Raw genomic sequence first — 15,238 nt, 5'->3', positions numbered from 1 at the left:
TGGAGTTCTCATAGTACTTAAATTACTTATTGCAGACGGGTCCTGAAGTTTCCGTCCAGCGTCTGAAAAACACTCTACGGTAATAATCTTCGGCTTTTCCTCTTGCGCATATTAAATCTTTTTATGTTGTACCCATTTTTAAAGACTTGTTCTCATGCTTTCGTGCGCAATGAACACAGCAAACGGAGGATTGACACAACTTGTATAAGATAACTGCAAGTTTTCCGACAACAGGTGATTATTATAGACACCTGAAATCTCATAAAAGGACCTACAAATTTCGTGCATGTCATATGAATATTAGTGAAATCGATAATTTGGAACATCTTGAAGTTTATCAATTTAAACAATTTGCTGATATTCCCGAAGGTTTTAGAAGTCAGAGGATTTAAAAAATATATAAAAGTTCAATATGAACTTTTATATATTTAAATCTAGATCAGGCTCAAAGACATTTGGTAAACTGAGTAATTTAAGTCAGCATAAAGCTTCTCATCTTAAACGTTGTTCTGAATTTTCGAAATTTTTACTAGTAAAAGGTATTTGAAGACACATATGCAAGAACATGAAGCTACGTTTAAATGTAGTAGCTTCTCAAAGATTTCATTGTAAGGCATCATGCCCGAGAGAAAGTTTAGTGATTGCACTTCTTGACCTCGCCTCCGCTCAGGTTTCAAAGAATCCCTTGGGGATATTTGTTCTGAGATACTCCAAGGAAACATTTTGTTCATACTGCGAGAATTCTTACAGCTCTAAATACCTGCTGCAGATGGATCCTGCAATTTTACTCCAACTTCTGTCAAACCCCTGCGGAAAGTATCTGCAGCTTCTACTTCTGGAGTATTAAACATTTCTGTTTTATGGACCCTTATAAGAAACTTGCTCTCGTGTTTTCATGCGCAGTGGTGCAGCATATGTAGCACTGACACAACCATATTAATAGTCCGTATAAAATTCTCAAGGAGATTATTAAAGTCTTCACCATTCTGATGAACGGAAAAGAATCCTTTGTTCGAATACATCGTTTGAAGCCAGTCTTCACTGCTCAATACGACATATCACCCATTCCACTTATTCCTAGTGAGAATTCGCCAATAACTTCGGTTACAGTCGTTGAAATTTCACAAACTACACCAGTTATTTCTAACGATAGTTTCAGAACCTTACCACTAAGTCAGAGGAATATCAAGCGAAGTGACATTTTTGCCCCCGAAAGAAAGCTAAACATTCTGGTAGGGTGGTGAGATTTAATACTAGCTACGTACGATGAGTTGAATTAGTAATTACGGTACTTGGGGGATAGAGCAGCAAATTAACCTTAACTGGACTTTTGAATTCTTACACTTAAACTCGGTTCACTCGCAATGATAATTTATAATTTCATGAAGAAATTTTACTTCGGCGATATGTTTACGAGTTTCACCCAAAAATAAGTGATTAGAATAAACACCTGAAATCTCACGAAAGCACGTGCAGATGTAATGTATGTCGTAAGAAATTCAGCGTGTTTGATAACTTCGAACGTCCTGAAGCTTCTCATCTTAAACAATTCACTGAATTTTCGGAAGTCCTTACAAGTGAGAAGACATATAACTAGTGATGGTGCTTTTAAACAGCGTGGATCTTCAGATGAGAAGATCTCTCTGAAGCTGCGCGCTGTTAAAAGCACCATCATTGCTAGATGCTATCAACATCACTGCAGATCTCACTATCACTGATGAGAAGCTAGAAATTACTCTGGACGTTCACACGTATTTAAAAGAAAACGTGATCTTTTACATCAAATTTCAGTAAACCAACAGGGTTACTCGAACAATGGGAATACGAAGAAATGCTGATTCTGTCAATTGTATGTACGTCTTCTAAAATTATAAGTCCTAGGGTTAAATTTCCTAGTGAATCCATTTTCTGTAATGCGATGTGAGTGAGAGTGAGGCGATGGTGAAGAAGAAACTCAGGAAGCGCCCAGGGCTAAACTTGTTAAACTGAGTGCAGTACAAACACATTTGTTGATGTCATGATCTTGCTATCAGAAAAAAAAAAAGAAAATGAAAATCACGACGATTCCATAATTATATTTTAGTTTGATTTAGTTCGTAGTTGAATGAATACTGTTTGATCTCAAGCTATTTAAGTCCTGTATCTTGCTGTTATGGTTTATAATGTGTCTGCTTACTTTGTTTGTACCATCTGTAATTTCAACTGCTGCATCATGTGACCCTTCTGATCATGAACGGTAGCCTCAGCTAATTATGACTATCTACTTTCTGCTTTAATACATGTAAAGCGATCTGGACTTATTTAACTACCTTGTACATATTTTGTACATAGTTATTTCATTTTATTATTTTACCATTATTTTTAATGTGGAATACATCTGCACTTACATTCATACTGATATCATACAAAAGTGGGTGGTTGCTCCAAGACCAAGGACTTTGTCTTTTTTCTGATTATGACACAGTAGTATTACTGATTCACTACTGAAAGTTTTAATAATATTATTGACGAACATCTCCAGCACCTTAATTATGAATTATTTAACGGTTTTTTGCATCTATTTTGTTTAATTATGCTTTTTCAGCCATCTACACTGGAAGTCTTTCAACCAAAGAGAAGCATTTCTCGGCACACGTTGCAAGAGTCACTCACCTTTCCATCTCCAATGCTGTCCTCCTGGACTTCGGTAAAGCACTCGATCTACTTCAAGCGCCCGTAAAGGCAACAAATACAAGACAGCCGGAAAACAACACGTCTTTTTACGTGTTATTCGCGGCGATCAACGAAACTTGTATCTCAGTTTAGTTTAGTTAGTCGCTTAGTTACTGTTGTTGTGAGTTGTAGTTCTGCGTCAACTGAGATAAATCGGAATTCTTTCTCTTTAGATAACGCTTTGCATTGCGTTGTATTTTAACGTTTTTAGTAATTTGACGTATAATTATTGATTATACTGCGTGATATTGTGAACACCTGTACGAATATATCTGAGGAAAGTTCAAGCGCTCTGACATATTTCTTTATAAGAATAAATTTTATTAACCTGTTATGGGACTTCTGCATTCAGTCTACTATTACGAACTCGTACGCACGCAAAAACAGTTTTATTTGTTATAGTTTTTCAATCCAACAAAAGCTTAAAAGTATTATTGGAAGTTTCACTCTTACAGTTATTGTTAAAAACATGTTTATGAAAAACAAGCGATTAAATATTTTGGTTAATAAAGAGGTTAAATACCTATCCTCTCTCGACATCGTAATCTTCAATTGTAAAGCATTAAATAATCAAAATTGTTTTAAACAAACCATCTCGTGGCAGTTTACCTAAGGTAATTTTTAAATAATATGGGAAAAAAGTAAATTTTCAAATAGTTAAAAAATAAAGGAATTTTTTTCTATTTGGAAATTTGCTTGCGGGTATATTCGTTTAGAGATAGTTGTCTCAAATAATAGTCATATTTTCAAAGATAGCTTTGATAAAACTCTATCATCGGCGAAGTTTCACGTTTTGTTCAGCTTTTAATCTGAAAGCACAGAATCAATTTATCCTGAAACTTTTTAATTTACATCAGTAAGATACGTGAATTATTTCCTTTTAAAACTGCGGATCCATTCGCTTTCATTCATAACCAAGTTTTAGCACATTATTTACTGAGAAAACTTTGAGAAATCAATTTAAATTAATTGTTCCTTTTATGAGATAACTGGTACAGTAATACATTGTCCAATTTAATCACAACCTAAAGGAGTAGTTCTCAACATTTCGGCTTGCTGAAACCCTTCAGAATCAACTCCAAGCGGAACTTCGTTATTTCTTAAAAGTTAGTGATGCTTAAGGATATATAATCAAACTCATATTCTTTTCTTATTTCCGTATTTGAAATTTTTATTACATGGATTCTGTTTATTGTGTTGATGTCTGCATAGGCAAGGAATCTACAGAGATGTATAGCTGAGAAACACAGCTGCTCTAATTTTGATTTCTCAGAATGTGAATTAGACTTGAAGATGATTTGAAGAAGATTTTGATTTTGTATAGTGTTTTTCATACACTTTCAAAGGTGTCGCCAGGGTATAGAGTGCGCCTTAAAGATGTCCCGATTTTGAAAGTATATTAGTTTATAATTTTTATAATAAGAATACTTTCCATATACCATGTCCAAGCAACAGAAATTCAATTTAAAACCCTGAACGAAAAAAAAATTAGTCAGTATTTAAATAAATAGTTTAATTATTTTTATATTTATTTACTTTTTGGCAATTTAAATTTCTTAATTAAAATTGTATTTAATATTAGCTTTATGCGAACAGACAAATTTGTTAAATTCAAAATTACAACAATATATACATTAATGCAATTATATATAATAAAAAAGCAGTGAATGATTACGTAGCTCCAGGGCTAAAGAAAGAGCTCAGTAACACAAATGAACACGCTGATTTGAGCTATTAGAATTATTAGTTTGTAGTACTCAACGTTGCTTAGTTATTCAGATCCAAAAATCAGGAATTGTCCGAAAAATGCACTAAAAATACGTATCTCGGCAACCAATAATGCGATTAGCTCCAAATTTAGAATTTACAACTACTAGATGGTCAAATGAAGGATGCCCTTTGTTCTAGAGAGATTGGCAAATTAGAAGATTAGTTAGCATAACGAATAAAAATCATCCACTACGTTAATTTCATCCCTGGCGATTCCGGCGGTCGAACGGAAACCACCTTCCCCCCGTCAAAACTCTCCACTTCCGAATCGCAGTCTGTCAACAAAGAAATACGAAGGAAATTAAAACTGTATTAGGGCGTTTTTAATGACCCTGCTAATTAAGCACCTAATTCGCAGAAGAGTGTTGGATCGAACTACCAGTGTTCTGAGCCCGCCTTATTCATGTATGCATCCACAGGATACTTCTTAAATGTTAGAAATGCGGAAAATTTCAAAAACACCCATGCAGTCAGCCCGCTTGCCATGATTCGAAAGTTGGACCGAACTACCAGTTTTCAGCATTTTGCGCGGACTGCGCCCGCTTTATTCACGTGCTTTATTCACGTATTCATCCAGAAGATACTCCATACACGATACACTTGCGTAAAATCACGAAAACACCCATGCAACGAGCCCGCTCGCCGGGATTCGAAAGTTGGTCCGAACTACCAGTGCCCGCTTTATTTACGTATGCATCCCCAATATACTACATACACGATATACATGTGGAAAAGCACGAAAACTCCCATGCAGGCAGTCCATGCGCCGGGATTCGAAAGTTGGACCAAACTACCAGTGTTCAGTGACTCAGTCGCTAATGGGCAGTTGTACGAAATTATAATCTCGAACATTTTCGGGTTTATTATTCCAACAGTAGATTCGTTATTAAAATAACTTTTTTTTTTTAAACTTTCGGTCTCCCTCACTGTTTTCACCTGTTGAAACTGTCACCAAGTTTCAATTTCTCTTTTTGTGTGTGTGTGGTTTATGAGATATTTCCAGAGTATTCTGAGAGACGCAGCAGTTGCTTTTCGTCGAAGTGTTATTACGTTGGGCTATGAATAATTAAGTTTGTTTTTTACAAATTCATCTTCTACCTCACCGCACACAAGTTTCTCTCAGTTTATACAGGAAGAAAGTGCTCCAGACATCTTTCCTTTAACTTTTTGTTAGATCATATGCTTTTAAAATTACAAAACCTGAAGTAGCCTGGTGTTAATTGCTTCGAAGAGATTTTTTGCATGAGTTTGAGAATTGTCCAGATACTTCAAGCACCTCGAAAGCAAACCAGTTAAAACTCATAAATGTCTTTTTAAAGCCCTCGAGTAACGTTCTTCAAATGTAGTAAGTTGTTTGGATATGGTCTCATAATAAATTGCATATCTATTACAGAAAGCGAACGTATATATTAATGAATTGAAATGCTATTTAATTATTTATTATTTGTTGAAATATTCAATTAAGATACGAGAGCAAATAAATTAAAGTTGAATGATTAGACACTAGACATTTATGTGTAAAATTCAGAAAAATTAGTACTGATGGCGTTTACGAAACTTACTTTTCCTTCGGAAATAACGTATATTATTATGAGATTAGAAGTACCTTTAATATTACATAAAACATTTGTATAACTGAATCATTTAAGACTGTATTTAATCAATATTTATGTTATTAGGGAGTTAAAGATATAAAGATTGAGAAAGTCTGGTTAGTTCTAAATAGTTTATAATACATTTAAATCTGAAGTGTTTAATGAATATGACATGTACTATACATGCATGCCTTTTAAATACAAATTGCTGTAGGTTTGGGAAGAGAAAAAATAGATACAATCAAATACTTTTAATAACCTATTTATATTCAAGGTGCAATAAAAAGCACTACAAATAAAGAAAAATGTCTTTCCTTTTTCGATAATAAAACATCATTGCAATGACATATTTAATTGCATTAATTATTAGTGAAAATTTACTCATATGATTCTAACTTGACTAGATTTAGTTTGCGTATACCGATCTTATATATTAGCAGGCTGCAGCCAAAGCAAAATTTGTAAGATTTATGTATACCTGAAAAGAAAATTTATAAAAATATTTCAATATGAATGAATTCAATTCATTGTTTCCAAGGAACAATCAATTCGTAAATATTTTTTTTTTTTTTTTTTTTTTTTTCCCAAACCAGGAAACAAAACGTTTTGGCACTTTAGGTTTATACGTATAAGTATGGCGTCGTGATTTAAATTTTGGATTAGATTGATTAATATTTTCAGAGTTTGTAATTAATATCGCGGCTGATTAAAATCCTACGAAGAAGAGAATGGTCGAAATGGCTAGTTTGCAAGTTCAAACAGTTATTCAATAAGTTAATTAAGTTAATTATTCTCATTTGTTCAAAATTCATTATGTGAAAACTCCTGTTTATGCTTTTAAGTATTTGATTAACATATGTCAGAAGAATATATATTGGTTGAGAGGATTTCTGAAATTAGTCAATAGAAATTAGTAATAATTTTCACAAAATATTCTCTTTTATAATTATATATGCATTTTACTTGCAGCAGTGTTAATTGGACGGTTTTCTTCATCTACGTAGCATTTGCTTCATAGTTAATGAATAACTATAAAATAAATGATGACTGAAAATAAGAATAAAAAAATAATTATTGAAATAATAATATAAAAATTGAAATTTTCTGCAGTGCTTTAAAAAATAATGTAAAGTTTAAAACGAAACATTTTAAGCGTAATTTACGAAACGTGTATTCGAAACATAAGTAAATTCGAAAATAATGCGTTCAATAATAGTATTCTTTTTATTTTAATGATATTAACAATAACTTTCAGGAAAACTGTTTCATTTGAGTTGATTTTGTTCCAATAATTTTAGATAAAAGAGGTTCCACTTTAATAATTTATTGCATGCATTTCTTTCTCTTCTTCAAAAATTTTTATTTTGCTATTATTTCACTTTTAAATGCAACTCTCGTATGTGTTTAACATAAAAGTTTTGAAAATTATCATCGCTTGAATGCAAATTTTTCTCCTTTACGTGCTTAAAACTTATTTGTTATTTAAGTTATTTTATTTATTTTACTTATTATACTTTTAAAGTTACATTTATTTAAGTTCTTTTTAAATCTTACACTCAGTTAATCACTTGGCTATATTTGACAATATATGATATATTTGCTTTGAATTTCTTAATTGCCGAGTAAGTAATAAAAATCAAAATAGGGTAACCCACGCAAAATCCTAATATTTCTCAACAGCCAATGGTGTTGCAGAATTAGAGAATTTGATTCAAAACCGAGAGGGATGTTTCATAAGTCCAGCGCGCGAGACTATTGTCATTCGAAAAAATGAGAGCAAAAATTAGTGTTTTGAAAGTCTCTAATTAATATTCCGGCTGATTAAAGTCGTACGAAGATGAGAATGGTCGAAATGGTTTCCCGCGCCTTTCTCGAAACTCAACTCCCCACCATTCCGGAGGAGATGATGTCATAAAGAAACTATCAGGTGTAACTGTATCGGATATTTTATTCTAAATATAGCTTTTCTCGAAAGTTTTTTTTATATGTATCTGCGCTTGATATAAAAGTATTTTATGCTTTGAAAGTATTTAATATATAGAGTTACATTCCCTTTAAACATTTGAGGAAACCAATCTGTAAAATATTATATATAAATTAGCATGCCATGTTTCTACTTTTCCAGATTCCAGGGAAACAAAAATATTCATTATCGTTTAGATTCATTCCTGTTAGATTTAGTTATTGAAGAGTTGAACACTTAATACAGTAAACTCAAACTGCTTGCAAACCGAACGCACGATCTGAAAAGAATTTTTTTTAAATAAAACAGCAATATTTATGAATAAAATAAAATATACTGTAATAAATTTTAAACTTGTTAAATATTTGTCAAAACATATATAAATAATAATAATAATATACCAAAGGAAAAAAATTATATTTGCATTTATTTTCTATTTGAAGTCTAAACTTTAGTAACTGCAAGACATTTTTCTTGATTACAGTTTATAATTCAAGTATTAAATTTTCAGACTGACATTTATTTCAAATAATTCTAGCATGTTTAATTAATCATCATAGAACATACTTAAAAGAAAGATAAAGAAATTACAAAGTTAGAGAAACTTTCGATAGTGAGATAAAACTTGAGAATTAATACTGACAACCTAATCTGTTTCTCTAATTTATCAAATTCTTCTTCCACTCATAAATAAAAATACATCGGGTAGTGTGTAAATTATGATAAACTCTTCCTATCTTGGTACAGCTTGACACTTGGTGGTGTTTGAATTCTGATAAAGTATGTAGTTTAGGAGGGAATTTACTACGAATTATCTTGATCACATTTTGTAATTACTCGTCGGTCAAGAAAGTTCTTTTCTTATTAATTTCAACTGTGAAAAAAAAAACAAAATTCACAGATAAATGCATTGCGAAATAAAGCGATTATCTTTAGTGCGAAAATTCGCAACCGAGCTAATTTAATTTTTGACAAGTACGAATAAAAGTTAATAAATTTTGTGTCTCCAAATGTTTGAGTAAAATTTATATTACAATGTTAATTCAGCAGCTCTATTTTTAGATTTTCTGGTGCTTCATTCATGTTTGTTTTTAATGGTAATGAAAGAAATTAAAATCTTGAGATCTTTGCAACAAATGCATCATTGAAATATATTCGCAGGCAGTATAAAATTGCTTCGGGGGCTGCATGCGGTTCAAGGATCGTTTGCTCGAGATCACTGGCATAATATATTTTAAACAATACTTCTTCCTTAAGTTCTCTGTATTCAAAGCGTACTTTGGCATTAATTTGAAAAACGAGCCGTAAATGCCTTTTTTTTTTGGAAGGAAGTGGAGAACTTTGTCTTTCTAGCTTCATTAAAACTAAAACAACCCTAATTGGTAAGTATAATAATAAACAGATAGGAATTCGTGTTTCATATAGTGATTTCTCTCTAAATGAATAGTAGTAATGTTTAAAAACTCATAATTAAAAATATATTAACTTATTTGTAATTAGCGATTATTTAATAACTTTTTCGGCGTCATATTTAAAACCGTATTTGAAACTACTTTTTATTCCCGTAATTCCCTCGATTTTTCAGAATTTTAATTGACATTTATGTAAGATATATTTTTAAATATTATTTATATGAAAAATGTAATATTTTAATTAAAGTTGTGAAAAATAAGCACACGAAATTAAATTTATGAAACAATTTTGCATCTAAAGATTAATTAAAAAAAGTTGAAGAATATTTGCGAAACAAGTATTCAGAGTATCTTATATTAGTTAACAGTTAACAGAATTGAAGCTTTATTATAACTTCTGCTTTCCATATTCCTCACTAGAATACAAATTAGTTGTGAGTATTTTAGCGGAGGTTTTTGGATTTATGATAGAGAATCTTCCTGGCATCGCATGCGCACTACCTGGTTAGTTCCTGCTAGTTCTAATAGTTGTAATTATTCGGCTTTATGAACTCCTGCTGTCGACACTTGAAATCTGAAAGTCGCTAAAGTTCCTCATCCAGCCTCTAGTATAGTATTTAAATGTGCAGTCTTCGACTACTGCTTAAATGCTTAGTTAAAATCTAACTCTTCTATTTACTTGCATCACTATGAGTTGTGGTTATTGTAGCGGAAGAGGGTGCACTTGAGCTTCTAGTTCTGTTTAAATGAAACGTTTATTATAACGTTCTTAAAACTTCGTCGTTGTTCTCAGACAAAGCGATAACTCGCTTCACGTTTATTAGGGTTATAGGACTTAATTAGCATTAGTAGATCAATTATAATCCTATAATTAACAGACAAAATAATATTTTATCACAAAAAATTCTATTTCAAGATCTTATGTCCCTATATATGATTTTAAGCATTTTTATGAATTCAGTTCGTAATATTTTTCAACTCACTTTTTGTATAGGTAATAATGCCTACGCTTCAACAAAATTAAATTTCACGAAACCTTTATATCCGCATTAACCTGCCGTTGTATTAAGTTATTAAAAAAAAAAAGGAATTTTTTCATTTTATATGACTCTGGACTAATTGTAGTCCTGAGTCAAATTTCAGTCAAACAACAATTGAAATCCAGTTAACATTGGGTCATAAAAATACATAAATTAAGTCCCCATACAAATATTAAAAAATCCAATATGTTTATTTCAATTAAAGTACATAATCAAAAGAATAGCTTTATTATAACCATAATATTTTTACATAAAAAAATTCATATTATTATGACGAACCAGATGAATGACGTTCCTATGCAAGTTTATAAAACCACTGAAACACTGTATTTTAATTTTCTTTAACTGTTATTTGTGCTTAGTCCAAAGGGGCTTTGCCCCTGAAGGACTATTTTTTTCGTTTTGCGATTTTGCGTTGAATTACTATAAATGTCCGTTTCACTTTTCAAACTGTTGCCACCAAATATTAGATTCCTGTATTATACTTGAAGAAATTAACTAATGAAAAATCTGCATAAATATATGTATATTTCTCGCATTGTGACAAAACAACGATACACAGAGCCATCGAATTTTGAATAGCGTAATTCTCCTGCGAATATGAGCAAGTGAAAGACCAAATTTGAAATTTGGAATTTGTTTTATGATCGATTTCATATTTTGTAAAACTTTTAACGAATTTTTGAGTAACAAACTCAAGGATTTAAAAGCGAGCAATGGCAACACTCTATCGGGGGGGGGAACCTTTTTATCTCCAGCGCGAGGAACTGTGTATCGGAAATTCTAAAGATATGGTCATTTTAAAATTATTTTGCGACATTGCTATTGAACTGAATTTTATGGCTTAAGTGTAAAGAACATGATATTTAATAAATAAAGGTAACACATAAAACGTTTGAAAAAACACCCCTTTGGACGTAATTTAAAATCTGAGACTTTTCAGATTTTTTTTTTTCTGTTTGAAATGGCCCTGTAGTAAAGTAAAGAGTGTCGATTCTTCCTTTGTAAATACGAGTGCATGAATGTATTGTTGCAAAACTTATAAAACAGTGGTGTGCTTTTCTGTTACTCTTTCCCATGGTATTTACTTCAAATATTTAGCTTATTTTAGGTAAATTCCTACCTGATGCAATTTAAATTAAAATTCATGTGACTAAATTTCCCATCAGGGAGAAGTCCTTTTTTTGCTAAAATTGGGCTCTTGTAGCCAGAAGCTCTCCTGTTCTAATTGTTCCATTTTTATAAAGACGGGCACTTCGAATTCATCTGCTCACTGTTTCACGGCTTTGAGTGTGAAATGCATCTCCACAGGTGCAAGTCGTCCCTGTTCAATTCAATCGCTCATTACAGACGATCCGCAATCTAGAATTGAATCGTAAATCCCTTAAAGGAGTAATGTGAAGCTTATCACATGTATTAATTTTCCGTTGGAGTTCACTTGAAACCTCTACGTCGGGCCGCTTAAGAGGCAACCGCAAATAACTATAACTTCCGAAGCCAAACTCTTATAAGTAACATTTTATTGCAATGCAAATGCAGTGTTAATGTCTGGTGAGAGATTAAAATCTTTCAATTGTTTTCTGTGCTCAATAAAATGAACTAATTCTTCCATTATTTAAAATGCAGTGAATAAGACATTCTAACCTTTACTCCTAAACCAGTCAATCTCAACATATGCAGAAAGAAAAACATGGAAATAAAAATGATTTTCTCCTGGAATATAATGTTTTTCTATTATTCTTGAATTTCTCTACTTTCATGTCGCGACTGATTACCGTGAGCTTTCAGCTCCTCCACATCAATATACAGGAATAAAATTAATTTACCGCCTCTTAGCCTCAACAGAAGCGTTGAAATTTAAAAACGCATGATCCCTGGTTTCAATGCTAACTCGGTGGAAATATAGTCTTGGAAGGCACCTGACAGATGATCTTTACGATCTCAGGTCTTCATTTACATTTTCTTCGTAATCATTTAGAAAATAGATTTCTTGGTGAGCTGAAATTGAATTTTTTTATTTAATCTTTTCCTTGATTTCAAATAGTCAGAACATATTTTAATTCTAACTGCATAGTTATTTAAGAATTCTTCAGGATTATTGCCCATATTTCACTCTTTAAACCTGGAGCCTTAAGGAAAAGTTAATCATGAATGTGTAATAAGCTCCGTCAACTTACTTAAAACCGGAATTTATTCCACCATCTTTACATAAGAAGAAATCTTTCATCAGTTTCCAGAAATGAACTCTGACTTTATTTGTTATAATAAGTCAACTATCTTTAAATCTCTCAAAAGTATTTTGAAAAGAAATTTAAAAAACAAAGTAACACTGAAAGAAAGCTAACGGTTTTTATTAATATAGTATACTATTGTAGGGTATTTCAGTTACTCAAAGCAGGTGTAAGGATATTAAGTTTTACTAACATTTATTTTATTTTAAAACTTTACTATCTTTTCTTATTTTCCACTTCCGGCCAGAATTAACTTGTTTATGCAAATTGTACTAGCTAACACCCAAGTATTTAAGTTGTGGCTTTTTGCCAAGAATTAGAGAGGGAGAGGGAAAGTGAGCCGCCTTGCCACTGCTTTACAGGCGAGTTTTCAATCAGCTGCTGTCCGCCTTTAAGGCCAGAGGTTTATTCCTCTTGATATTTAAAACGTATTGTATAAGTTTCGGCAGTTTGCGTACTACATACGTAATCTTTTAAAAGGCCAGTCTTAATGTTAGGCATTTGTAAACTAATTCAAAGTTAGCTCTTATTTAAAATTTTAGTTAGTAGTTTTATATTTTTACGTTCAGTCCACAAGTGGTTGGTCTGTGTATCCCGAAGTGTGAAAGCATCTGTAATCATCTGTGATAATTCTATACAGTATTGCTACAATAAAATGAATTCAATATAAATACATATTGTTTCAAGATTTGGTCAAGCCAAAATGGAAGAAATAGTGATAGAGAATTTTTGTTCTACAAAATGGCACCAAAATCACGTTTTCAGCATTTCTGGAGTTCAATCAAAAAATGTATATTCTTCGAGCCTGTAAAATTAAAACCGCCTTTTCACTATATTTATTTATCAAATTATTGCATTAGACTATGCTTTTCATAGTTCTTAAATTACAAGTTCAAATAGTTATATAACTTGAACGATTTTGAAACTAAGAACATAGAACTTGCAGAAGATCTTAATTTTGTCATGCTTAACGTAGCTTCAAATTGCAGAATTGTTTATTTTTGCAAGAAACAAATTTCAGATACAGCATTTGAAATGTGATAAGAAAAATTTGGTGTTGTTACGTATTGGAGATACAAGAACATTTATAAAATGTGTGCTCATTCCTGACCGAAATCCAGGATTTACAGCGATTTTCCCTATTGCGTATTACTTCATCCAGGAGTTCCTGCGCTGACAAAGTGTATTTATGACGAATAACGGCTTGAACATTTTGGAAAGAGCTATGTAATGACTGCAGGGATGCAAATCTTTGTCCTCGTGCATCCCACACATGTTCCATGAGATATAAATGCGAAGAATATGGGGGCCACTGGATATATGCTGGATTCATTCTTCTATTAAAACGTTCGGTTCTCAGTGCAGAGAGATGGGGGACGAGCTTCATCGACTATTAGAAAGAAGTTATTGTTCCTGATCGCATTCGTAAATAAACGTGAAAAAAGGATTGTGGAACTTATATCTGTATGTTTCAGTATTCATAGTCACACTATTTACAGAAACTTTAAGGTTTATTGCGCGCGTTTTGCCTCTCCAAACTGTAAGACCCCCTTCCCCCCCAAATCGCTCAACACAAACAAAGGTCATCGGGAAAGAAAACTCGGCTCCAAGCCTCAGTATTACAATCATGATGATCTCTGCCCAGCTATAATCAGGGGCGAAATTGGGTGCATTTTTCAGTCTGAGTTATTAGGACACAAATCATGGTTTATATGCACTTTTCTTATATACAGCTTACCATTCATCGTATATCTACAAAGTTTCATTTTTGTAACAGTAATGCACAGTTGGCTGACATTAGTTGTCCTATTTTTTTACCAATCGTTGCAAGGTAACGGTCCTAAGAGTCTGCTGTGGCACTTTTTCGACTCTAACTTGATTGTCTGCATACCTCATCATTTGTTTCCAGATTCCATACACGACGCTTTCAGCTAGTTTTTGGTTTTTACATATCCGAGTGAGTGTTTGGTCTACTTTCATTCTTCCCATCGCTTGCTATTTCTCGCAATCTGTGAAATGCCTTCTCGATGGCATGTTCCTCCTCTCATATGCAAAACTTTTATCCAGTTACTCGAACAGTATTTGAAATTAGAATATGAAGCATTTCCTCGTATACTTTTTTACACGTACCGAAATATCCGGGGCAAAAATTTGCAAGGTTTTGTGAAGCAAAAGTGAATCGCATTGGAAAACGTGATAACGTTGACTTAGAGTAACGAACCAATTACCATTCACTAGACTTTTTTTTCCTAATGGGAGGCACTTGCCTATGCCACCATCGGCCACTTCTAAGGCCAGATGTGGTGGTCTCTTTATTATGGAGAAATATAATGGGTGAACCACCTTTGCCTCCTATGAAGACACAGACAATTTTTACATCCAAATCTTTACCGGGATTTGAACCCGGGCCCTTCGGTATCGCAGTCAGGCTTCCCTAACACTATACCGTTTGCGCAGCCCTTTCATTGGACTTCACTAAATATAATTAACGAAAAGCACCTTCTTATAGCCGCTC

Source organism: Stegodyphus dumicola, chromosome 9 (genome assembly GCF_044657685.1).
Source record: "Stegodyphus dumicola isolate Sdum_Otavi_A_Nest chromosome 9, ASM4465768v1".
Classification (NCBI taxonomy): domain Eukaryota; kingdom Metazoa; phylum Arthropoda; class Arachnida; order Araneae; family Eresidae; genus Stegodyphus; species Stegodyphus dumicola.
The sequence above is the reverse complement of the archived record's forward strand: the minus strand, read 5'-3'. Positions refer to the sequence as shown.